This window comes from Ursus americanus, chromosome 21, assembly GCF_024610735.1.
Source record: "Ursus americanus isolate L20-20 chromosome 21, mUrsAme1.1.p, whole genome shotgun sequence".
Classification (NCBI taxonomy): Eukaryota; Metazoa; Chordata; class Mammalia; order Carnivora; family Ursidae; genus Ursus; species Ursus americanus.
Genome location: NC_142147.1, coordinates 18,041,687 through 18,068,909, shown reverse-complemented (window position 1 = coordinate 18,068,909; position 27,223 = coordinate 18,041,687). Strand labels below are relative to the sequence as shown.

The 27,223-nt window shown below is 41.6% G+C and overlaps 1 protein-coding gene across 3 annotated transcripts in view; it reads left to right on the top strand.

Moving 5' to 3' along the window:
• Positions 1 to 15,635: 15,635 nt before the first annotated feature.
• Positions 15,636 to 27,223, top strand: part of CDH8 (cadherin 8) — a 354,935-nt gene continuing 343,347 nt past the window's right edge. Inside the window, exons 1-2 of one of the 3 annotated variants that reach the window (XM_087870475.1) lie at positions 15,636 to 15,697; positions 16,172 to 16,527. The gene's annotated coding sequence lies outside the window, so the exon portion shown is untranslated. The remainder of the gene's footprint in view (positions 15,698 to 16,171; positions 16,528 to 27,223) is intronic. The other 2 variants (XM_087870474.1, XM_045806927.2) reach the window with 2 other exon arrangements.

Here is a 27,223-nt window from a genome sequence, read left to right as displayed (position 1 = left end):
ATAAATCTTAGAAATGAGTCCATGATCAGCCATGATCGATTAGATGTGTCTGCTACGGTTACAGGATTGAAGAGGTAACTGTGTTAACTGCCATAGTCAAAGAATTCAAAGAATCCAGTGAGCTCAGCACTAAGTTTAGAGTGGGTGGAGGGGGAGCTTTCCACGGGGGTATTCGTGATTGGTTAGTAAACGGGAATTGGGGGCAGATAAAAAAAGGCTGTGGATATCGGGCTGAGGAAATTAAACACTGTGAGAAAATTATACACTCATATATTTGGGTACTCACTATATTATGTGTGAAAATCCAGGGGGACCAACTTCATTTGACTTAAGCCTATAGCAATTCCATCCGTACAATTTAGACACTGTCAGTCATTTATCATTTCCCAAATATGAACTGTCTTTTCACACACTTTATTTTCCCTACTGCATATTGCCTTGTGTGCAGTCCATACTTGCTTAAATAGCGTGTTCCCTGATTTCCCAGATCTTTCGTAGGTGTGACAGGACAGATATCAGAAATCCGTAAGATACTGCCATGGGCTCTAAGGACAGTAGTCACAGTGGAGAGATTGTGGAGGGACAGAGAGAGCACAGGCTTCCTACTGTAGCTGCCTTGTCAGCTATAGTAAGTTGGATCTTGGAGATCAGGCAAAATTTCCATATGTATGAACTGTAAGGGAGAGTGAACAGGAAATTCTAGGCTAAAGAAGCAAGCAATGATTCAGAGAAAGGGAAGACAATGGTTGCTGTAGCTTGCCTGACAATATGTAGTCACGTGTTAACGGTGGACTCGTACCTTTGGAATTATACACAGAGCCTACTAAAGCCACTGACCCCATCACCCCATCATGGTGCATTTGATAAACAGTTATGAGCACCTGCTATTTGCTGAGCACTAAAGTGGGCTCCATTAAAACATAATAAAAATAATAATACATGGAATTTAGAGTACCTGTCTTGGAGCCTAAGGCTCTAAAGAAAAAGGAAAAAACAAAACAAAACAAAACAGTAATTTAGTAGTCAGAAAGATAGGAAGTCAAAAATGTACCGTCAAATAAAAAGGAAGTTTTTACAGTGCTTTACTTGGTTCAAGCCCTTCAATTTTCTGGTCTGGACTGCTTCAGTGTAATATAATGGCTCAGGGTAGGATCTCTGAAGTCAGACTAGCTGTGTGATCATGGGCAAGTTACTTAACCTCTCTGTACCTCAGTCTTATGATCTGTGAAATATGGATCATAAGGTTACCTATATCATAGGGTTTTTATGGCCACTGAATGAATTAAAGACACTTGCAGTATGCCTTTTCATATTTTCTGTTGTTTGGTTAGTATTGCAGTTACTTCTTAAGCAGTATTCCTGCTTCCCTTTGCCCCTCATCCAATCTACACCCGCCCAACTTCCAGGGCTGTATTTTTCCGTGGCTATCATAGAGGTGATACATCTACACCTCCTGGAGATTTTTCAGCGTGAGAGAGGTTTGCCAGATTAATGTTCAGATTTCTCAGTTTAACAGATAAGGCCCCGTGAGCTGGTCAATTTAACTTTCTGGGCACATGACCCTGTAACTCTCACCTTACACTCCCCATGTATCCTGTACTCCAGTCACACCTGGATACTTGTCAGAGGAATTAAGTGACTCCCAAGGTTTGAAGGTGACAAGGATCGTCAGAGAGGTTAAGTGACATTTCCAAGGATACTCTCTGACTCCTAAGCCTACCCTGTTTGCATCAATCCATTCTGCGGCAGCTCTGGAGAGCTGTCGTTGTACCAAGATCGTGTGTTAACATTGTCTGTCTGTGCCACTTGACTGAGCTTTTGAGGACATCTTGTCTTACTCATCTCTGAATTATCTGCACCTGGTGCTAAACAGGGTAACAACATGAGAATTAATGCATGCCTGATGAAACCAGGTAGTCATGTAGACATATTCATATATGTACTTATTTTTATATTAATAAGATACTGACTTCTAGCGCCTTAATTAAACTAAATACTATTACTGCTAAGCACTCATGTAATGCCTTAGCCATTAATGAGAAGTGCTCATGGTGAAATTTTTTAAGGGAATGGCAAGCTTGACAAGGATGTCTGCTGATCAGGGAGATTTTGGCCCCCACACAAACAGTGTGGACTCTAGCCTCTCTATTTCTAATTATGGAAAAGGACGGATAACATGTCAGACTTAAAATTTCACTAACAGAGAGAGCTCTGCAGCTTTGTTTCTTGCTTTTGATCTCACACATTAATATAAAAGATCCTAACGTGGTGTGTGTATTTAACACCATATTGTCACATATATCTCATATTCTTAGATTTTTACTTCAACCCAGTAAGAAAGATGAAGCAGAAGTTATTTCTTTCAAATTACTCATGAAGAGCCTGAGGTTCAGGGAGGTTAACTGAGGAGAAGTGGAGGTGGTAACCATGGAACAAAAATGAGGTGAGGGGCGCCTGGGTGGCTCAGTCGGTTAAGCATCTGCCTTAGGCTTGGGTCGTGATCCCGGAGTCCTGGGATCCAGTCCGCATCTGGGCTCCTTGCTCAGTGGAGAGCCTGCTTCTCCCTCTGCCTGCTGCTCCCCCTGCTTGTGGTAGCTCTCTCTCGCTCACTCTCTTGCTCGCTCTCTCTCAAATAAATAAATAAATAAATAATCTTAAGAAAAAAGAGGTGAAAGTCTGTGTGGACATAAAAGTGACATTGACAAGACCACCATAACAAGTTAGTATTCTGCTCTTGCCTGACTCAATCGGCAGGAACAAATTCACGGGGCAGGTAGAAAAGAGAATGGGGAGGGTCCTGTGACAATTTATCAAGTCATGACTACCAAAGCATCATTTTTAAAAGACAAACACATGGAAACAACAAAAAAGCAATAGCTATTTTACTGTGTAAATGTCCTGCTCCTAGTAAGTGACAGAGCCCAGAACATGTCCCAGATTTCCTGACTCCAACCTTATGCATTCCCAAAATGCTTTCCAGAATTGTGTGTTTTGCATCTGGCCTTGAAAAGAGATGTGTGTGTATGGTTTAAAATTGTAAATATTCCCACAGGAGTCCCCAAAACTCCACAGACGTGGCTCCACCACACGGACCCAAGGATCAAAGGGGTACCAGACAGTAATCAGCATTTATTTCCTTTTCTATTTTTCTCAGTCTCTGTTTTTTTGTCTTTTTCCCCTCCACTTCTCTTCATCAAGTGTGTTTTTTCCCCCTTCACACAGTAGAGTGCTAGTCAGTAATTCAAACAAAAGGAAAACATAAAAGGTACTTCAGTATTAAGTCCTAGGGGACTTAAGCGATTTATATTCTCTTTCTTCAGCGCTATTTGCTATAAAGCTACTGAAGGTAATATTTAGAGGAAGTGGATATTTTGCCACAATTTCACCTCTTAATCCTTAGAGCATTTCCCTGATATCTATCAGCAGTTCATAAAGACTTTAGCACTTTATGAGCAATATGTTGACTTCCCTTTACAACAACAAGGAAAAAAAATAAAAATAAACTCTCATTGAAGAGGACTCCAAGTCTCCTCAAATGAAATTGGGTAATAAACCAAATACAACAGGCACAAAAAATGGAAGTAAGTTTCGTTTGTTTTCACATACTTTGCTCCAAATCTGTACACTGGGAAGATTTATTTGATTTATTGAGTTCAGTCTTTTCTGAAAAAAAGAAATTACAGGGGGATTTTTATCAACCCGTGTCGAGGATGTTAACCGAAGATGATGATTATTGTTTCAACATATTAGTGGCGGGAGACAGAGAGAGGTACAATAATATAGTACTGTTTGTACCTGAAGACGAAAAGCATTTCTTCAGTGTCCACTGGAATAGTTTATACTGTTCCAATTCTTTGTAACTCCCAGACCTGACATTTATATTTTTAAGAGTTGATTTTATAGGAAATCAAAGTAGAGAAATCTGGAACATTTGATATTGAATAAAAACTTTAAGCTCAGGAATAGTACTTTAAGTGTGTATACCTCCAAGTTTAAGGGGACAATTTACTTGATAATAGTACTTTGAAAGGCTGCTGATTTAACGCAGTGCTGTTTTTTTCTTCTCTCCAAGCTACAGTCATTTATGCAGTCCTGTGTCAGTTTTTTTAAATGTCTGTACACCATCTGTGTGATATAATTTTTTAATCAACTCGCTTCTTTAAGAATGTAAACATTTGTTTTGAAAGGGAACTTTGTATCTACACCTAAGAATAAGAAAATTATTTTCCCTTGCCATAAATACAAGGTAAACTTAGACATAAAATAAATGAATGCAAAATAATGTTCTTACATTCTAACAAGGCACTTGGAGTCTGCTTAAGGCTCTGAGCCCGAGGCCAGCTTTTTGCTTGTTAGAGGCCAGCAATGGCAGCGAACTGAAATGTTCCCTCTGGACCTAATGAGAGGATTGAAAGGGAAGTGGAAAGCAAGTAACTTTCCCACCATGTGATTCAGTGGTATTTCCCCATGTCTGTGCCCCCTCACAATCACCGCTGGGGTGAACCACCTGTAGCATGGCAAACGCTGGGGTCTCCTAACAAGTCTGGGCTGGGCAGCCAAAAGTGGAATTCCTTTCGGAACCTCACAGTCTTCAACTGAAAAACAGAGGTAATAACTGCCTTTCTGAATGATAAATAATACCAATATATACCGGTTGCTCAATTGATTCTAGTTTCCATCAGCCCTCAATACATGTTACTTTTCCTTCTCTCCTACAAACACGAAGACTCCATCTCCATTCATCCCAAGACCTGCCCTGACTCTTTACATACGTATCCTTTCTTCATACAGAAATCTTCTTAAACTTGTATGGCCCCCCCTCATTTTTGCTACTACACTCTGAGGCTTTTGTAGTCCTGAGGAAATTGCATCATATATTCAGACAGATGATTCCATAAGGTTATCTGCCTATTCTAGTGAAAGCTACACTAGCCAAATAAATAGAGAAATGGAAAAAAATACTACTAATAAAATACACGTTAGCCATCTCAGTGTAGGGCAAAGTGGAAAGATTTTGAGAGCAAATGAGACTTTGAAATCAAAATGAGACTATGAAATCACATCACTTGGGTGTAAGATCATGGGGAAAAAATAAGTTCCTCTTCTTAAGGCAAAAAACAGCTTTAAAGTCCCATTAGGCTCTTTTAAAAAGCCTTCTTGAACATCAAATATCTTTTCCAAAACACTTCATTGATTTAAGTGTAAATTAATCAGTAATGCATGGTTTCCATTTCCCTTAGAATACACATGGATTTTTACATCAGATGCAAAATGTCTTTCCTGTTTTCCATCTCTTCAAAATTGGAAAGGCTCCTTTAGGTACTCAAAACTGACTCAAAAGTGCTAAGCCTTGCCCTTGATTCTTGCAAAGCATAAGTGGTGATTTTGGCATGAGATTTCTTCGGTCCTCTATATGAATACTAAAGAAACAGTGTTTCTTAGAATTCTGAACGGAAAAGAAGTAATTAACAAGCAATGGGACCTTGTAATCTTTCTAGACATCAGCAGGGCATCATAGGAAAAGATCTCAGATTAGTTTCCCTGGCTGCAACTCTGACTAGATATTTCTGGTTTCCTCATCTGAAAAATGGGGGTACTGGACAGAGTCTATTTATCTTGCAGCTTGCTGTGGGATAGATTTGAGATGATAAATCAACAAAAATTTATCGAGCATCTCTTCTGTGCTACTGGGGATTCAAAAATAAGGGGACAAAATACTTCTCTGTGGTCTTCAAGGAAACTCGTAGCTCTGGAAGAAGAAAGCAGTCTGGGTATCTATTAGAATTCTATCTTTGGGAGGGGATGACATGTTTGAGTCTAAAGGCTACAGAGACAGTGCACTCTGTCCAAGGGCTCACTAACTTCCTGAATGGAAACTTGTCAACACTCAGGTACCACATTATGAAGCACTAAGGAGCAGATGGATTATCAGGAGTACTTGATGTCATTATAATCATTATTACTACTGGTATTACTACCACTATTATGCAAATCACCAATTGGGATGTGAATTATTTCCTGATGTTCACTCTTAATTGTGTCAGTTGGAGGAATTAAATTTTTTCCCCCAGTTGTTCAGCCTTAGTCTGTTCTCTTCACTGTTCTATTTCTGCTCTGGAGGATTGAGTTTCCTCGTTTTGTTTCCTTTCACTGTGTTTTGCCATCCCCTCTTCTCCCTCTCTCTTTTCCAGTGAAATCTGTTATCCTTGTTGAGTTCCACATACCAATCTGCTGAGCCATCTGATTTTTCTAACTCCAAATCTGGGTCTATTTCTAGCTAACTGTTGACAACAATACCATAGTTAGCTTTGCAGTCATATTCATTTATTCATTATCTTAAATAATACAATTCCTGAACCTTGACTGTGTGTCAGGCTTTGGGCTAGGTTTGCATACACCGATAGGGATAACACAGTCTCTGCTGTCAAGGAGCTCAGAATCAATCTAGTGAGCAGAGCAGACAAATAAACATAAAATGATAGGACAGTATGTTTAGCCTCCAGACGTGGGCAAGGAGGAGCAAAGGTATTTAATGGGGACATGAGTGAAGACTTAAGACTATAAGTCATATCTGGAAAGAAAAGATCCATCTGGAAAGAAAAGATGGCTACTATTCATTGAAAAGTACCCTAAGGGAAGAAGAAAGCCATTTCTCCATGCTTAGGATCTGTTCAACAAGTTGATCCTAATTGTTCCGTCGGAATATGGACCGAGCCTAGTGGCAACTCCAAGCAGTGTCGCTGGGGAGCTTGAACTCCTTTGTAATTACCAGCAGCACCTCAAGAGCACATCTACAATCTACGTAGAAACAGTGTTCTTGCTGTGCAAATTCATGATACGTGTTCTAGGCAACTGCCCCCAAGGAACCACACCATCTTACTCAGCCCGACCCAGACATTTTTTTTTTTTTTAAAGATTTTATTTATTTATTTGACAGAGATAGAGACAGCCAGCGAGAGAGGGAACACAAGCAGGGGGAGTGGGAGAGGAAGAAGCAGGCTCATAGCGGAGGAGCCTGATGTGGGGCTCGATCCCATAACGCCGGGATCACGCCCTGAGCTGAAGGCAGACGCCTAACCGCTGTGCCACCCAGGCGCCCCCTGACCCAGACATTTCTGACTCCAGATTTTGTCTCCTGAGACCTTCCCATGTATAAGGATCTTCAGGCTCTAGTGTCCAAGGTCCATGCCTTCCAGATAGTTGGATCGATGAAAAATCCCCAGAGTTCATCACTGAGGAAATGAGTATGGGATTGTCACACTGTTTGCAGGGTGCTTCTCCTCTGAAGCCCTCATCTGGCCAAGGACTCACTTACAAAATGTTCTGAACACTAGTATGAAGCCTAGTGGCCCATCCTTTTGCCTGTCTGTAAATTCTAACACCCTCCTGGCTGAGAACTGAGCTTGTTTCAAGAGAGAAGTAGGAGAGCTTTCCTTCCATTAGGACATAGGCCCTCACCCTTTCTTTCCTCTCATTTATGCTTTGAGACCCTATTATTTCTCCTTAGGTCATTAAATGCAAAATATTAGTCCATATTTCTTTACCACATCATGCAACTGAAGTGGGCCTCTTTCGAACATTAGCTGTCTTTCATCTCTTATTAATAAGGGGGGCAAATTAAATAAGAAAAAAACCCCACAATTTGAGTCCTCAAGAAGGAACGCAGTTGCATGAACAAGGTATAAACTGTTTAAAAAATGACGATTTGAAGATGAAAGGCTGGTTTGCCTGGAGCTCAGAATGTGTTAAAGAACAGCGGAGGATACTACTTAAAGGACGGACTGAGGTCTGACTGAAGGCCCTGTGTAGCACGAGACAGAATTATACAATTAAGAGCACCCTCACTGTAGGGATCTTGGACAGATCTGTTTTCCGGCCATCTTCTCCTTTTAGGTAGGCATCGATAGGCTTGCTTGAGAGGAAACTAACATGTTACTGAGAACTAGACAATTTTTTCCCTCTCACTGCATCCTTTAATGCAACAACTCAGTGAGTTAAACACTTCATAAAGCATACAATACCTTATGCACAAAGGCACCCGAGACTCAGAGTGGTCATCAAAATGGCTAACCAGCTAACTGGTCTAATTATAGAACCAGTAGTGTGTTTAGCCAGGATTTGAAACCAGATCTATGACTCCAAATGTCTTACTCTTTCTTGCAGGCTTCATGCATCCTAACCCTCAAGTAAGGGAGTTAACATTTTCAAAGGAACAAGAATTAGTTTAGCTAGTGCATACAGGACCAATAGACAGTGCTCTGAAGTGACGGTGGAGAGATGAGCGGGGCCAGTTGGGATTTAGAGAAGTAAAATACATTTCCCTTCACAGTTTCTTCATCTGAAAAATTAGGAGGTTATTGTAAATGATGCAACACACGCCTACCAATCCCTGGAGTACCCAGCGAGATATTAAATACTCACTGTAAGAACACTTAGCGTATATCCTAGGACCACTTATCACTTTCCATTCCAGAGGAAGTGATTCTATGCCTTATTTACTTTGGGGGAAGAAAACGACCGGGTGGAAAATAAGGTGTTCCCTGCTCGGACACAATGAGATAATTTAGGGGAAGAAAGAATATCATTATGGGAAAAAAAAAAAAAGAGAAAGAAAAAGAATGAGGACAAAATTTAATAGTCTCCTTCCTTTTAGCAAGTCACATGCATTTGTGCCCTCTGCTTTTGGAGAATGCAAGTCAGTCTTTCACACCTGCATTTGAAATGAGTTGTTTCTGTTTGGACTTCCTACTGGAAGAGACCAGAGGAAGTTTTAGGGTGCATCAGAATGTATGAGAGCACAATTATTATTTTTCTTACGTTGTTGTTTTTATATGATTCCCCAACAATCCTCACTCCAAAAATTTGCATCACACAAGAGCTGCTTTGAAGGAGCATCTGGGGCTGCATCAGTGAGCTAACCTCCAGGGTATTAAAATAATTCAAGCAAGACAAGACAGATTATTAGACTGAGCAGATACTGGGTAAAGGGAGTAAATGTAATCTCACCAGAAAATGAAAGTAGACCTTAATTGGACTGCATTAATTTGGATCTAAGTACCTGAACTATTTTTTTCCCCTGTCTTCCACCTTCCTATCTTGAAGATTGTTCAGATTGTTAGCTTAATGATTTTTCCCTGGGCCATATTTACAGGGACAAGTGACAACCTGACATACCCTTTAATGACCAAGGACTTAGGATCTGGTGTTGGTGTTTTTTTTTCTCTTTTCCAAGAACCCTGGATACACAATACAACCTTGGGCTCAGAAGTCAAAAGCCTTACCCAATTCTTTTCCTATAAAATGAAGACGTTAAACTAGGTGGTCTCTAAAGGACCCTTTTGGCGCGGAAAACATGTAACTCTATAAAACTGAGGAAATAATACATCTTCTCGCCTCATAAGATTATTGTGGCAAGGATCAAATAAAAGAGCTGCTGGTTTTAGAAATATATGAAGGGCTATACAAATCTAAGTGGCAATAGCAGAAGCGTGCCTTAACCTTGGACTCCAGTACTAAGGAGTAAGCAAGACTTTGGAGGCCATTTGCTTTCATTATTCTCAAAATGGTCTTCAGAATGGTGTTTGTTATGCCGAATCGGAATCACCTTACTTCCTTTTAAAAAATACACATTCTTGGGGCACCTGGGTGGCTTAGTCAGAAAAGCAAGTGACTCTTGATCTCAGGGTCGTGAGTTCGAGCCCCACATCAGGTGCAGATATTACTTAAATAAAGAAAACTTAAAAAGAGAAAACACCACATCCTCCTTGGAAAGCCTCATTTAGTTGGTTAACCATGGAATCTGGGATCTATATTTAGAAAGCCGCATGTAATCAAACATTCTGAGTTGGTTTGGGAGCATACAATGTTTAGTTTATCTTGTACTGCAATGTGTGGGTCCCTTCCATAATGAGGTTGTACGTTATTTAAAAATAGTTTTCGTCACTTACTAGCATTTTAAGACTGAGAGATAGTACTTAAACTATGATGTTGAAAACCCTCGGTTGAAAGTGTGCTCTTTGGTAACTGTGTGACCTTGAGCAAAATACTTAACTTCTCTGAGCCTCAGTGTTCCCATACTTGAAAGGATGCCAACAATGCCCTTTCCATCACAGTGCCTTAATAAAAGAGATACCATATGTAAAGAAACGAATGGAGTGTGTTATAATGTTAGCTCACCTTGCTCTTACTCTGTAAGATATCATAGCTATTAGGGGATTGGTAAAACACAGTGCTGCCTAATAATCATACTATTGGTAAATAAATCTCTGAGTTACATAACAGGTGTTTAGATGTTCTACCATCTGAACGGATGCCAGTGCATAAGTTTGTTTACAGGTATCTGCTTCTCTCTGAGAGACTAAGTGTTTAGTGGGTGGTGTTTGGGTGAGTAAAATTACCTTCTGTTATTGTTAGCTTATTTTAAAATTTAGGGAGATATGCTCAAATGTATGTCTTGTAGGAATTTCGCCTTACCATTTAGCTATGTTTATTCACACACAGGCATGTTTGCAAAAGCAAGTACATTTTTCTTCTCCAAATATTCTTTCCCATTTCCTACCATTCCAAGTCTCTTGAGCAAAGCCACTATTTACAATAGAGTTGTTTTAACGACATGTTTATGAAAATACAGATCCTGATCACAGTTTCCCTCTGGACGACCAAAGAGAATTTGAAACCCTGTTAGTAGATATGAGATAAAAGGCGGGTTCAACTGTATATCAAATTGTATCTGAGGAACTGAAATTGTTTTATAAACCTCAATTAGGCCTCATACCACCCCCCTGAGGCAAGAAAGAAGTATTATGCACTTTTATGGAGACACAAACTGAAAACCCACGGAGAGGTTAATCAATTTGCATCACATATCTTAGAGCTGGGCTGCAGTGAGTTAGGAACAAAACGGAATTTCTTCCTAGGGAGCAACTTACCTTCTTTTATTTGCCTGATTAGTACAGTGTAGGAAACTTCCGGAAAATTATGATGAATGTTCAAAAGAGACCCCTGAGAAAGGATTAGCATTTGTTTCCCAGTTTAGTAAATGAGTGATTTGTTTTTCATGCAAAAGCAATAGCACCTTTTTTGTTTTGCCAAACACTTTGGTAGAAATGACCCCTTGGAGGAAGGAGAAGAGAGAAAGCAGAGCAATGTAGGAATTAGGAAAGCAATTGGTAGAATATTTTTTTCTTTCTTCCTTCCACCTCCTTCTACATAGCAACCTGCACAGATATCGCACGCTAGAGGGCACTTGAGGTAGAAGGAAAAAAGTCTCCACACCGCTCCGAAAGGACCAGTTGCTTTTGCAAGCAGGAGCCGGCAGCCTAAAACCAGGGCTTGCCGTTTTCTACGCGGCAGCCTCTCTCTGATAAACGAATGAAGGAAAAAATCCTTAGATAGCATTATGCAGCTTGGACTCATCAAGAATTTCTGTTCATGTTCTTGATCATGTAATTTCAACTTCTTCGGACATTTGTCAAATATATCTGAAACATTCTTCTCTCTAATACTCAACTTGATAACAACTGATCAGAACTATAAACTCCATTTTAGGCATAAGAAGAGATGCTGGCGTGCCCCCCCCCCTACTCCTGCATTCCCCTATACAGGTGTCATGATACATTAGTGTAAGTGTGCAAATTGCAAAGGATGGTAATCTAAAACAGTCTTAAGATCAATTAAATTTACCTATTTTAATAGAGAATATAATCTGATACACCAAACAAATGTTACCCCATGGGGGTGGGGAGAAAGGTTCTTTTCCATTTCATCTCTTTCTTCTTCTGTTTTTTTAAAAACACAATGTGATTTTTTTTACCCCCCTCTTCATGGCTCCCACTTTAAGAAGAGGGGTCTGGAATCTTAATCTGGTGGTTGCTCTGTTTCAGAAAACAAAAATGAAAACACAACACAACAAAATCAAACCAAAAATGCTAAGTGTATCATTCACAAAACCCCGGGCTGGCTTATTTGATAGCTTTGTACCAGTTGCCTTAAATCTGTCTACTGCCCCCTCACCCTCCGTTTCTGTGTAGAAGGTGAATTGGAGCTTATCTCTTTTCTAGCACCTGGGAAGATGGGAGATAATGCCATTTTGAAAACCTTCTCCAAAACGCTCTCAGCACAGATGTGGTTTTCAGAAAGTATTTACACCTCCATTTACTGAAAATGTAATGGCAAGTTCAAGATTAGCAATTACAGTCAATATTAAGAGATCCAGGCCTAATTTCAGGGACAGCTAAAACCAGGAGTCAAGAAACACAGAGCATCACACGTCTGAACAGAACGCTCAATGATGATTTGACGCCAAGAATCCATCAACACGTGTAAAGAAATCAGTCTAGTTTTTCAGATCCTGTAATAAACACTGGTGAAGGAATCACATGATTTAGTGTGCATACACTTTCCTTTTTCTTTCTTTTACTTTATTTTTTAAGATCCTATTCTGTCTTAGAATATTCCAGGACAAAAACAATAAGTATTCATACAATACACCACTTTATTTTTATTCTTCTCATTTTTATATATATCACCTGAGAAAGGAATAGCCTGGGGCAGTGGTTCTCAAAATATAGCAAGCAACGGAATCCCCTGGAGCCTTTGTTAAAACCCAGATTGCTGAGCCCCGCCCAGATTCAGGGTATGAGCATTTGCATTTCTAACAGGCCTGTGAGGATGGGGAGGCAGTATCTTGTCCAGAGATCAGTGTGAGAACAGCTGTAACTGCTCACATTTCACTTAATTTGAGCACTAATCACATCTTTTCATGATTTTAGTAAAGAGGCTGATTTAAAACAAACCCTTGAACAACTTTCCTAAATTTACTTAAACATTTACAAACTTCTTAAAACTGCCTTCTTAATTTTTTTCATTCTTAGGATTTATGCTCCAATATCAGGATTCAAAATAAGATTTCAGAGTTTCTTCTGCCTAATGCTATGGTTGCTATGTATTATTTATTATAACCCCCGGCCTCCAGAAACAAAGGTGGTGGTTTTCTGATTTCTTCTTTCGGATTTCATAACATGAAATCTGGGAAAAGCACCCTGCATTCCTGGAAAATATCACATATTAATTGTATTACATCTATGTTTTGGCCTTCTTCGTATTTCAGATTCTTAAAGTTTTTATGTAAAATTTTATTTTAAAATACCGCAGGCAGGAATTATATCCTGAAATGTTTTCATTCATGGAATCCACACTTCTCAACCCCCCCATGAGGAGGAAATCCACAAATTCATTAATTAATCTAAATTTAAAAGCAAGCCAAGAAACCTGCAGGATCTCTCGATTATTCCATGGTAAACAACTGTTTTTGTGTTTGATTTTTAGTTTATTTCCGTTTTTGATTACTGAAGAATGAGAAGAACAAAAGTCTGCATTTTAATGCAGCAAATAATAAATATGTTCCATTCTACCATTTTCTGCTCCAATGAGAGAAGGTAGAGTCTCTCTATTTTTCTCACCTCCTGCCAGGGCTCTGCTTCCTATAAGCCCACTGATTCTTCACTCTCCAACTAACCAGTCACTTGGTTTACTGTCTCCTTTAGCCACAATTATAACACAAGGTCCACCCGTGGTGAAAAAGAAACATTGAGTTTCTCTCCATGTCATTCAACTGCAGTAGAGTCCTTGTCTGCCTGTCACAGAAACCCAGGCTGGAGACATCCTGCCTCATCCCACTCTGAGCCTCAGTCAGCCAAGGTTATTCTGAATGCAATCCCCCCACCCCCAGGCCCCGATTCCTTCTCTGATTATACTCCTGCCCTATCGGATAATTCCTCACCCTTCCTCCCCAGCAATGCTCCAGAGCACATGCAATTTCAGTCGCCATTCTAAAAAGCGTATGTAGCACAGTCCTCTTCCTGCTGGAAGGCTGTAACCCTGGAGAGATGTTGAAAAGAAAACACTTTCTTAAGGAGTTAGGCTCTCACCATTGTGACATTACACTGCATCCTATTAAGTGTGGGTGGAATGGTTAAAGAGGCAAATGCCTTGTCTTTCAGCATCCCTGATTATTTTAGAAATATCCTTATAGGGCTTTTTAACATTATCCTAATCCTCTTTCACACTGCTTAATCACCCAGACCTCTCCTAAGAATTAGGAGAAAATTATTAGGAAATTCCTACTGCGGTGCTTTGAGCAGAGATTAGCATGTGTAGAGAGGGCTACCTTGAATTCTAGTTGCCGAAATTCAATGAAGACAATGTATGGAGCTGCTCTGAAAGTACATGTAAATGAGGTAAGTCAAAACAAACTCATGCAAACTATGGTACCTAGGCCTAGGATTCTGACTGTCTTCACTTTGTCAAAATATTGGCTGCTGTTGTTGTTTTCCTTTAAGAAAATCAGATTTAGGGATATTGTCTATGTCTACCATTCTGGCTTTCTTTTGAGATGAGTTTGTTACTTGTGGTGATTTCCAGCATTCAGTAACACAAAACTTTTTTAGTTCTCATAAATTTAAGAAAGTATCCTGAGGAAAGATATGGACCATTTGTTCAAACTGAAAATGAATGTCTTAAAATTAAGCACAACCCAAAATATGATCTGTTTCTTTGTCCCCTTGGGCTTCCAGGTCTAGCAGCAGTTATAATTTGATTGAGGTTTGACTGCTGTTCCTTTTTCCAAGATAGAATTAGCCAACTCCTGTATACCCTGCAAGCAGACACAATCTGAGAAGAGAAGGAACGGTAACTTCCTAACTGTCTTTGGTGTGTGTGTGGGTGGGGAGGGTTGAGGAGGTGGGAGGGATACCTCTTGGTTCTCTTCACCTCTCCCTCTCTGCAATAATTCACAAAGTTTTTTTTTTTCTTATAAGAAGTTAGATGTGAAGCAGATATGAAACCTATAGTCAATATACTTCTAAACATTTCACAATGGGATGTTAGATTCAACACACACACACAAATGTCAAATCTGCATAAAACATTATAAGCATATTGTGCCTATTTTCTCATTCTGTTCACTCTGTCTCATTAATTTGAATCAGACAGTACGGGCTCTGCAGACCTTGTGTCTGGTTCTCTGCACCCTTTCCCCTTCTGTTTCCGTTCTGTCCCCAGATAGTAAAACCTTTCCTCAGAGCTCACCTCTGGTGCACGCGGCATGGACTAATTCAGGGTGGCCTGTGGAGGAGAGTTAAACAAAAAAGTAGTTCATCTTAGTTCATCTTAATTTTCCCTCATTTTATCAAAAGATGATCACAGCGGCTGAATATTGCTATGTGTTAGCCTTAGAGGTAAGAAAAAAACAAACCCGGACCTCCTAATTTATGATCCCTCCTTCCTGTACTGGCTCTACCCCAAGGTAGCCATTTCTCAAGACCTGTGTGGAGTCCATCAGAGGATTCCAAGGGGCCACCCATAGGGCATTTCTTGGTGGACGCAGAGGAATTGCAAAAATGGTGCCTGCGAGCAGATCTGGAGGCCAGGGCACACTGAGAAGACGCAGCAATTGCTCCCTTTATTTCCCAAGCAAGTTCTGCTGTTCTTTTCATGCCTACTTACTGCGCGCCCCTCCTGGCTGTCCCTGTGCCCTCCCAGATCCCATTTCCCTAAAGGAGTAGAAGCAAGGGGATGCTAGGAATGTGCTCCACCCACAAGACCACGCCACGCCACCTCCAAGCCGTAGCGCCTGAGTAGTAGGCAGCGGTCTGATAAGCACCCCAGTCTGTCCGCAAGAGGCTCCTGGAATTACGAGGTAAGCCGCCCACGCGCACCCCTTGGCTCTGCCGCGCTCTCTTCCGCCCACGGAAAACGGCTGTGGGTCTTTGAGACGCTTTTCAAGGCAACGCTAGCCCCGGGGCTCAGGTGAGACTCGGGAGAGGAAGCTCGCGGGTACTTCCTCCGCACGCCTTTATCGTCTGCCAGCTCTCTCCTCCCGGAGCTTGGCCCTCCGCGGGCTGCGGGCACGGCACGGAAGGGCGCATCTTCAGCCGGGGCTCGGGCGGCGGAGGCGCGCAGGGCGTGCTCGGGAGCCAGGAGCGAAAAGTTGGGCGCCCACTTGGAGCGGGGAAGAGCGAGCGAGCGCGCGACAGCCGAGGGGGAAGGCAGGGAGGGGGCGGGGAGGGGGACTGCTTACATGAATTTCCAAGTGGTAGACCTGCCTCTGCGCTCTGCCCAATGAGATCCGTCAGGGGAGGCACCCGGCTCACTTTTCCACATCACTTCACAGTTACATTTGGCAGGCAGGCGGGCTTGCATGCCGGAGCGCTCAGCCCAGAATTAGTGGATTTATTCGGAATCTCCTTGCCTCTTCGAATCTCCGCCGTCGCCGGTCTGTGCACAGACGGTCCCGCGCACCCACCCGCTAGCTGCACTTCGGGCTGCGGACAGCCAGAGCCCAGCGCGCCCGGCCCGCGTCTCCACACCGAGCCCAGCAGCTCCGAGAGGCATGAACGGAATTCGGAGGCGCCTGCCCAGCGCGCGGGAACCTCTCGGTGCTCGCCGCTCTCGGGAGCCGACCCAGAGCGCCTGCAGCCGTTCGTGAACCAGGAGGCTTGACATTCGCCAGCAAGGAGCCCCTCAAGAGTAAGTGGTCCCCCCTGCTCCCGTTTTTCTCCAAGCCCCGAGGACCCAGAAATGACCGTTTCCTTTAAGAATCCCCATACCCCTTCGGACACCTTGCGCGTCTCCCCCGGCCCCCCCATGGAGGACGCGGCTTGCTAGCCTAGGCGTGGGGCTGAGCTGCGTCTTCTTTCTTGATAATGCCCAGCTGACGGGGCCACCTCCGGGCTCTGCCTGATGATTTGGCAAACTGCTCTTGACAGTGGATCCCGGGGAGTATAGCAAGCAGGCTGTGCCTCTTTAGTTTTCCTGCCGTTCTCCCTCTCTGCGGTCGCCTGGCGATTTCGCCGCCTCGCCAGGCAGGCAGGCGACGCTGCAACCGCGCGTCTTCACTGCGGGGTCCGTGCGGTGAATGGGAAACACCCGCCGCTGGTGGTGAGGAGCGTGCGAGCCCGAGAGGAAAGGAGGCGAGGGCCCGGGCTGCCCCACCCCACCCGCGAAGACAGGGAGGGCGACTCCCGCCTTGGGACTGCGGTGCCGCGACCCAGCCGCGAGAGCCCCAGCGCGAGCTTTCCCACAAGTGGCTGCTCTAGATTTCGAGGCGTGGTGCCCGCTGCAAACTTGCTCTCGAGCCGCCCCGCGGCTCTGCAGTCGCCAGTACGCTGGCCCGAACCCAGGCAGGACCCCCATAGGTGTCCTTTGCGAGCCCGCGAGGCTGCACTCACGGAGGCCCCCTCAGCCGGCGACTTCGTACCCTTTCTCCCAGCGCCCGCAGAGCGGGCAGCTGCGCTTTCTGGCATCTCCTTGCTCCCTACCCGCGAGCACTTGGGGGGCGGGCCGCACTCCTTGCCGGCAAACGGGGCTCTCGCCTGGGTTCTGCCAGCGCGTAACAGGTTCATAAGGGACCTACTCCCCCTCTCCCAGTTTCCAGCCAAGGCTGGGAGACGGTGAAAACCTGCCGCCGCCAACGCCGATGCCAACAGGTATCCACAGTTTCCTCCGCTTTCCCTCTCTCCAAGACCAAAGCGTTCCCCACCCAATCTGGCAGAAGACTCAAAGTTTTGTTATCGTTGACCCTTCCCCGCAGGCACCGAGCCGGCGGCTTGTCTAGGGCTAGCCGTTTGCCTCCGCGAGCGGAGATGGCAGCTGTTTGCTTGGGTTGCTAAATGTAAGAAATCAAACAACATTAATTGTTTATTGTTGCAAACGCACAACATTAGTCCGTAATGGAAAATCAGGCTGGCAGCTGCTCACTTCAGCTCCAGTTAAAGAATAGAGCTTATAACCAAGCAAGAGGGAGGGCGAAAAGGTCCTTGCAACTTTACCACCCCTTCCTGAAGATTCCACAAGAGTTTCCTCTTTAAGAGGCACGATCCAAGAATCCCTTAGCACGCCGGAGCTGCTAATCAGATCAGCCGGCTGCTTGCTTTCACCTGGCTTCACACTGTTTGCGGGCTGACAATGGGAAGGCGGGGGCTTCGGAGAAGGTATGCGAGAGCACTGCTTCTCGGGTCGGGTACCATCGCCGAGTAGATAGGAGGGACCGGGGTTGGTTGGGGCCGTTGTGGAGCGCCTGTCCTTTTCACAGTGCTCCTGACAGCCATCTCAATGGTTAACAACCCTCCCGGGGCTGTCACCTCCGGCTTCATTATGGGAGCTTTTCAACTGTAAAACTATATGTGGGAAAGAGATATTTATGTAAGATTCGAGAGTGGGATTTTCCATCCATTCAACCTCGCCGCTGTACCTCACTGCATGCAAAATGAGCCCTGTCTTTCAGGCTAAACACAATTGAAATTTCTGTCCTGCGGTTGCCTTTCATCAGCTGTGTCCAGTTTTGCAAGGATTTTTATCTTGTGTGTGTGTGTGTAACACACACACAGAGAATTTTACCGAGAGGCCTGATACCTTTGAAGGATGTTCTCTAAGGGCTACATTTTTTTTCCCCCTCAAAGGGAGTTCTCCATAATCATCCTGTCCAGACATGTTTTCCACTTCCTTGAGCTCTGGCTGAAAGAAATTCTAGGTCTATCCCTCTTATTAAATAATAATACTCATAATAATATTCAATAATTCTGCTTTAGCAGATTTGAAGCTCCCCATCACATAGTCATTTCATGCTGGAGCAGTTGCAGGATTTTAAACCACCTTTGATATATATATATATATATATATATATATATATATATATATATATATATAATTTTTTTTTTCTGGACTCTGAAGAGGGCTTGGAGTTGAGAAAATCTCTGGAAACAGAGAAGAGCTTCTCCAGCAACTCCAGGGATTGCTTCATTGAGGGCTGCTCAATGGCAGTCCATCTTCCTCATTCCATTCCCCCCACCACCCGAATGAGTGTCAGGGTATCCTGTGACCATCACAAATGGGTCATATATTTTAGAGACGCTGGCTAATGTTCTCTGAAATTTGTGCTGTAATGCTGTCATTTAAACTTTTAATCTTTCTCCCCTGCAACCTGGATCTTGTATTTCCAATTAGTATTACTATTAAAAATCACTTCTGCTTTATAATCCAGTCTCCCCCAAACCCTCAAGATTTCAGTTGGGTAAATCTCTCCATGCAAGCCTCTTACCATTTTTTAGCTGCATTTTTGGTGCCTAGGATGCATTTTTTGAGTTCGTGAAGGTGTTACGAATTTCGGTGAACAATTTTATAGCAGCCCTCACTAGAATAGCAGCTCCATTTGCTTGCTTTACACATATGAACTCTAAAGGAAAGGAAGTCTTTAACCTGAAAGTAACTTTATCCGGGCATCATGTAGAACTCTGATCCAGACAGTTGATCTAACGTAACCCCTTAGTTTAGTACTGAACACACGTTAGCCAATGGTGGTATGCTCAGTGTAAAAACAAACAACCCATAAAACGTGCTCAGCAGGATGGAACAGAGCACGTGAGGTAGCATTTGTAAACGCTGTTGTGTGAGCATACTCCTGATACAACATTTCCTTGTAAACTGTGCACAGATTTAAGGTCCGATACTCCTGGTTAGCAGGGAGCGTCGGATTTTGGAACCAAGCAGGGAAACTCCAAAGAATGAGGGTATAAGGATTCTATTCAAGAAATTGTACTTAAGGGTTTTGCCCTCCGCGTTCCTGTAACTGTCTGTGGGTGAGGAGAAAGGAACCATCACAGATAGAAAAGTTAGAATCTCATACTTCACCAACTGCTTAGAAAACCTTGTAAGTAAATGAATGCTTTAAGGAAAAAAAAACAAATCTTCATTTTCCTACTCAAGGTGGCACACCTCCGGCTTTATCAACGTCCCAGGCTGAGCAAATTTTCCATGCAAAACCAGAAGCTCTTCAGGAGTAAAATGACTTTCATTTTATATTTCCAATCACACTTTTCTGGTCCATCAGCAAAGTTTTGTGTTTGACAAATCAAGGAACAGGCATAATCAGAGTAGCCTTTTAATTATGGATGTAGTGTAAAGTCTCAAGACTTTCTTTTGAAAATATTGTGCTCAGTGATGCTGCTGATGGTGGCTTCGGTCATGTTATATTGCTTACAAAGTTATTCAGAGAAGCAGGAAAAAGGCACAGTTTTTTTCTTTGTTTTCAGCACTGTTGCATTCACAGCTGAAATGGACTAATTTTGCTTTTTAGTTTAGGAAAAGACTCCTAATTTTGGTGCATTATACAACACCCACAGTGTCAGAATTACACCACGGCTGGTCTTCGTTGCTCTGTTTGTATCGTGTGTGGTATACACTCACCCACAGATATGAACACACATGCACACAGATAAAGAAAATTTACTTTTAGAAAACTTCAAAAGGTGCCCAGACCACGAACTCATTTAATGGTTCAAGTCTGAGAGTTTTCTTGTGCTCCCTTTGCCATCTCATCTGCCTTAGGCTGTTCAATTTGCCCTCCTGGCTTCTTAAGTTTGTATATTGAACAATGTCTTTAAAAACAAAAATGTTTGCGGTGCTGGAATTTTTTCACCAGAATCCCATAATTGTATATTTGTGCAATAGAATAATATTTTGATGGAACAAGGCTGTCATCTGAATTAGTGGGGCTTAATTAACCAAAAAGCTATTAGTCTTCTCTCATTTAATTCTCGTAGAAAGTTGTGATGAGTAATATATTTCTGCTGAACTGTGGGTTCTTGCCTCTGGAACCTGCTTCAGATATAACCATGAGGAGAAAATTAGTTGAACCTGGCAACTTCGAAAGGTCAGAAAAGAAATAAGTTCAAGGGATGCCATTCAGCTGCTTCTCCCATATGCTGCCTCCAGCTACATCTCCAGTGCCCCTTCATGGCAAAGCACCAGGACCAATACTGTTTCCTTTCTCTATCATGTCCCAAGCTTTTATTTCCTGATTTTAAATGTCATATGCTATTCCTTATCATAAATATCATCCACCTTCTTGCCTTTAGAAGTCTTGTTATCTTTTAAGTTCTGTTAGTACGTAGAAATATATGGATGTGGTTTTCTGTATCTCTTTGGAAAGCATCATAAAAGAATAACACTTGTATTTAGAACCTTCAAACTTTCCTACCCTCTCAGCCAAAGGCATGCTGAAATGATGGTTAGTTGAGGGCTGAGCCCAGAGTGATTGCTCAGTATACATTTATTTAATGCATCGACAATTAGCAAAGACTGCCCTCCCTCCCTTTATTAGGAGATTCTCAATACAGGCAAGGGTGGGATACAGTCATATCCAAAGTCTGGTATTGTGACTGTCTACCTCGATTTTTCTCTACAGAAATTGGAAAAATTGTGCTAAGTTGATCTTTAGATAGAACTTTTCTCTCTCTTTTTTTAAAATCATTTCTTTCATGTTGCACAAAGCATATTTTTTCTCCCTCAAAGTCATTTGTTAAATGTTATGGGAACATGAAAGCATAATGCAACTTTGTAAAAAGGGAAATGTCTTCAAGACCAGACTTAGATAAAGAATGCTATTAAACTGTATGGGATGCAAAGTTGTGTTTTATTGGGGAAAATACTCTAAATTATGGGAGTGTCACATGTGTAACTCTGTGTCCATACCTTCCCCTTGCTGGAGATGTATAAAATAACTAAGGGAAGGACTTTCCCTTCTTTGCTCCTTCTTTCTCTACCTCTTTTGCTTCTCTTTAATGTATTTTATATTTGAATGGAACAGTTCACATTAACCTCATGTGAACTGCAAGTCTGAATGTCTTAGAAGACAATTCTATACTCCTCTATGCTGAGTTATCAGCAGGATACCTGGCACTGACATGTACATGCAGGAAAAGAATATATTTCCATGATAAGGTCTTTCTGTGAATGTATTTATTCATAGTTTAAGCATGTTGAATATATTGCAAAAGAATATGAAGTGGAATCTTATTCTTTGTCATTAAGAGAAATTGTTCTAGTATATTCATGTTGTATGACATGTTATAATGTAACAATAGTTTTCATGCGTTGCTTCTTTCTAGATAGATTAATGCATAAAATATGATTTATTCCTGATGTGACACAAATAACAAAATAAGTAGATGAGGGAGTGGTAGAAATATCATAAGGGAATGCTTTTCTTATGCATGCAAACTCATCTCCAGAATTTGATATAAAAATTACAAGGACACATTCCCTTTTTTCTCTATTGCTATTTCAGCTTGACAAACAGAATTTAATTTTCTGTGTTCAGGTGTTTCCATCTTCATATGGGGGTGCTCAAAGATACAAAAAAGTTAATTTGTACCTATTTTGATTAGAATGGTAAGACATGCTTGTGTTTGTCTAATTTTTGAATTTCACTACAACAGAGTAGGTGAAGATAGTGTCCTTAATATACTATGGAGGATAGTATACTGAAGGTAGTATATTTAGAATCCATGTAAGCACTTTAATTAATTTCATGACCTATATATTCTACGTTATATCTCAGTATTATTTTTGTCAAATGATTGCTTGCTGTCTGTCTACCCATCCATCATCTGTGTCCGTAGCTCATGGTAATAGTGTCAGTGGATGGTTTTTAAGCTATAAAGTCTTTGAAACATGAAAGAATGACAGTAAGGTGCACTTGTAAGGGTGGTTACTCTACAGTATAATCTAATTGGCAGAATCTTGACTTATTATGCTGGGATACTTGCCAGTATTACAGACTCTAGCCTTGGTTATGTGATATAACTGTTTTTAACCATTTCCACATTACGTAGGCAAGAAGGGAGAGCTTCTGATTTTTAGCCATTGTCAGTTGTGCTAAAATTCGCTGAAATAAATGGAAAACATTTGTTGGATACTTTTGGGAGAAGACACTACCTGAGCCCAGTCCTCGCTTAGCATTGTCTTCACTCAGCAACTTTCTGAATAGTGTTAGGAAATCATTTTGGCCTTATCTTTGGGTTAGTAGGGACTCCCCACTTGGGCCATTCTCATAAGAAGGTAGATGATTATAAAAAGCAACAGAATTTATTTATTTTATTTTATTTTATTTTTTTTGGTAAAAGTACCTGGCCAATGAGATGTTTGTTGTGGAGTGGTTCAAATTGGGTTGTAGTGCAGTTGTACTACAATTGTATGACAATACGATGTCGCAGGCCATGTTTTTCATTGACTAGTTACCAAGTGAATAGGTTCCATGTGGATGTTTAATGCTTGTGTGTTGTCCTCTCAGCAGAAAATAGTAAAAGACAGTGCCATGTGTTCAATGGAAAGAGGAGATATGGTTGGCTCTTGGGAAGGGGATAAAAATACTGCCTTTTAGAAGCTTAATAAAACTATTTGAAGTCATTAATTGTGTGTTAGCTGTGGGTAGGGAAAACTATTTATAAAATGTTTATTCATATCCAACATGGTTCCTTTTTTTTTTTTTTTTTTAAGAATTGGAAATTCTTTTATTTATGCTGGGATTTTCCCCAATGATGTGCACAACAAAAAATTGAAATAAAGTATTTTTTTTAAATCGAATCTTTGTAAAGCACATGGAATATTCAATAAATCGTAGCTATTATGGCTACATTAATAGAGTTTTACATACCTTATTTAATTTTTCCACAATCCCTCAAGATAGAGTATGAAACACAGAGCATTGGTTCCCTCATCGGCCACAATTGAGATACATTTCCCCATATCTTAAGAGTGATAGAACAGTGATTCAAACTTCTGACTTCACACTCAGTGCTTTCAACCACTGTGTCATGGAGCTTCCCTCATTCAGCTCTCTTCCTAATTGGAAGGGTAAGTTTGATTTCTGTTGGTTACTGTGATTTAAAGGGTCTTGGTTCACAACCTTGGGAGTTCGCAGAATGGACTCTGAAACTGGCCCCTGTACACGGAGGGCAAGGAGTGACCGAAGAAAGAACACTCCCTGGCAGGGAGTAGTTTTACTGGCAGGTGGCAGTTTTACTATGCAAGGGAACTCATATATAGGGCTTTCTCTCAGGTGGTCACAAGATGAGTAGATCTCCACACCTCCCTGCTAGAATCTTAAGATTTTATTTTATTTATTTTTAAAGATGTTATTTATTTATTTGACAAAGTGAGAGCATGAGCAGGTGGAGAGGCAAAGGGAGAGGAAGAAGCAGGCTCTCCACTGAGCAAGGAGCCCGATGAAGGACTCCATCTCAGAATGCTGGGATCATGACCTGGGCCAAAGGCAGACGCTTAACCAACTTAGCCACCCAGGTACCCCGAATCTTAAGATTTTATATAGAGGTCTCCATGGGGTTCAGTCATGTATTCAGTCCAGATGGTCTCAGCAATACCCTACTCCCTCAAGGCTGAGTTCTTGAAGTAACTCCAAGTGAGGGAACTGTGGGTAGAATGTAGTTTCAAGGAAAGGGGAGCAGATAAGTCTTTGAACATCTGGGCCAGCTCTCTGATCCATTGGTGGTCACATCCTCATGATGACCTCTTCCAACAAAGGGTGAGCACATTGTTTTCACTCCCTAGGTCTCTATTAAGTTTTGAGCAGATGATTTAAAGACAGTAAAGGATGTGGCGTTCAAATGGAGAAGGAGGAATTTAGATTAGTCCTGAAAAATCACTTCCTGACACTAGTGTGTCTTTAATCAACAAGGGATGCATGGGACTTCTGTTCATCTTTTTGAGATGATCTCAATCCAGTTCTTCTTTAAGGGAGTCCGACAGAATAGAATCATATCTTCAAAATCTTAACTTCATGACTTCAAGAAAGTTTTTTTCTTAATGAAGGCCTGGGTCGATAATGCTAGAAAAGTGGCCATATCTTGGCCGTGTCCTAGTCACAGACCTAGTCATTCCATGCCGAAATTTCCGTAACATGTAGAACAGCTGCTGCGTGAAGAGCAAGTTCTGACCCCTTGCGAAAGGAGAAGGCGTTCATTTTTGTGAAGGTAACCAATAATGGCGGAACTTTAAAGAAAAAGAGTAGTGTGTCAATAACAGAGGAGAATGGATTTGGTAGGTATTCTGGGTGGCAAAATAAGCAAATGGCATATGCTTTTGGATAGATAAATATTGCATGAAGGATACGGTATGATACCAAGGAAAAATGACCAGAGGGCTGTGGCTGACGGGGAGATGAATAGTTGTGTGTGTGTATGTGTGTGTGTGTGTGTATAAAAACAACAAGAAATCTAGAATCGTACTCTGCCAAGGGAATCTGGTCAGAGAATTCTGAAGGCTTTAGCAAAGAGAATTCTCTTGACTTGTATTTGGATACATGCAAGAAACATCCCCCTCTAAAACCCAAATATATCCCGGCCTGTTCTGTTCTAGTCATCCAGAGCTTGGCGTGAATTGCCCTGGGCCACACGCTGAATCTCCTACCGGTCTGTGTTCCTGAAACACCACTTTGAATTCAATGTGCATTTACCTGTTTTGAAGCAGCCTGCTAATGGTTCTAAATTCAAGGTCAGAAACATTTTTAATAGAAACTTTCTGGTCCTGTGTGTCATTTTTGCTTCTATGAAATATTGTGGCCACTAAGCCCAGTGGATAATAAAAGCATAACTTCCTGTCAACCGCAATAATCTGCTGGATTGAATCCTAAAGTGTCCGTAAAAGCCCATTTTTATTTTAGACTTCACCTATTGGTGTGTGGCTTACCATTTGGAACTTTAATCTACGTTATTTACAAAATCAATGGTGCACTATATTTTTGCATAATGACTTAACATATCTGAGGATTGACCAGGTTCACCTTAAAAAAATGTTGGGGTCAGCCGAGTTACCATCCAGGCTGTAATCAGAACTATCTCTAAAATGTGTGTATGAATGAAAAGTCAGATTGCAAAATCTCTTACCCAAGAGAAGATATTTTCTTAGGGGGAAAATTCTGAAGACTTCCTTACTTGTAAGAATTCCAGAGAGACTGTAAAATCTCTTCATCTCACTATCTGGGTGTAAATCAATGCAGCAGCATTATAATAAAGTGGATTGCTTGGCCAGACATACACACTGTGGTTGGAAAATCTAAAAATAAATTGATTTTTTACCCATGCTTTACAACCTTGCTTAATTTCTTCTTCCTTGGGTAGCGTTAAGCAGTTTATGTATGTGGTTACTATGCACAATGTGTATTAATTCTGGTAACAGTGACATAACATTTGGTTGCATCTCAAGAATTCCTATCAAGCTATTTTCTCATCGTCAAAGAGGACATTAGCTCTGCCTGTGGCAGAGGTGCAAACAGTATAAATAGTACGGTTCTAATTGTCACAGAAGAATCTCGTTGGTCTCCAAGGGAAGACTCTCCAAGGCACACCACCCCCTGATAGCATGTATGTACCTGTGAACAGTTAGTGGGACAAGATCACCAATCCATGCATAAAGTACATATGGGTGTGTATGTGCTGGGGGGTATTATGACATCATGCAAAGTCCCTTCTATTTATTCAGACCACCAGTGCAGGGGTTCTCAAAGTCCGCTATATGTATATACTCCTGTATGTACAGTGATGGAAAGCAGTGCATGGGCATGGAGGAAATGACTTGGTACCGCACCCGTAAATCCTTTGTTATTTTTGAGGAAAAGGTCCGAATGGGGAAATGATCTTATTTGCTCAAACCCCCAGCCTCTCCAGCTGTGGTCCTCAAACCCACAGCATCTGCCCTCACAGGAGAGAGGATTAGAAATACAAAGACACAGGCCCCACCCTAGATTTCCTGGGTCATAATCTGCATCTTTAGATTTCCAGGTGATTTGTATGCATATTAAGGTTTGAGAAGCACCCTCAGGGGTGTCCGGGAGGGGACTCTTACTAGGGTTACCAGAGCTGATTGTTAAATTTTCAGGAACTGCCAGAACTCGTTAGTGGCCGTGGTGCGAGCTTGAAATTGGAGGAAGTATTTACATTATGGAAATTGGAAGTCAAGGGTTCTTTTTTTCTTTCTGAGAAGAACTTAAATATTTAACAGCATACCCTTGCGGCTAACTGTTGCTGGTCTTCCTTTTTAACAGAGAAATGACCTCAGGCTTTGACAGTATCTAGTTAAGTGCAAATAAAACATTATTTAAAATAAGTGTTTCTGTGCTTCAGTTTATGTATCCCTAAAATGGGAATGATGATAATAAAGTAACGTTTACATTATGGTTATCTTGAAGAGTAGGTATAAATACATATATAGCTGTATATATTCATATAATTTGTGTGTGTATATATTTGTATTTAGTCTTCCTTGGTGATTTGCCAAAAATATACATGTGTGTGTGAGTTGATGATTTAATATTATCCAAACACTTCCTAAGTGTTCACTATTAATCTTTTTGTAACACACAGTATTGGTT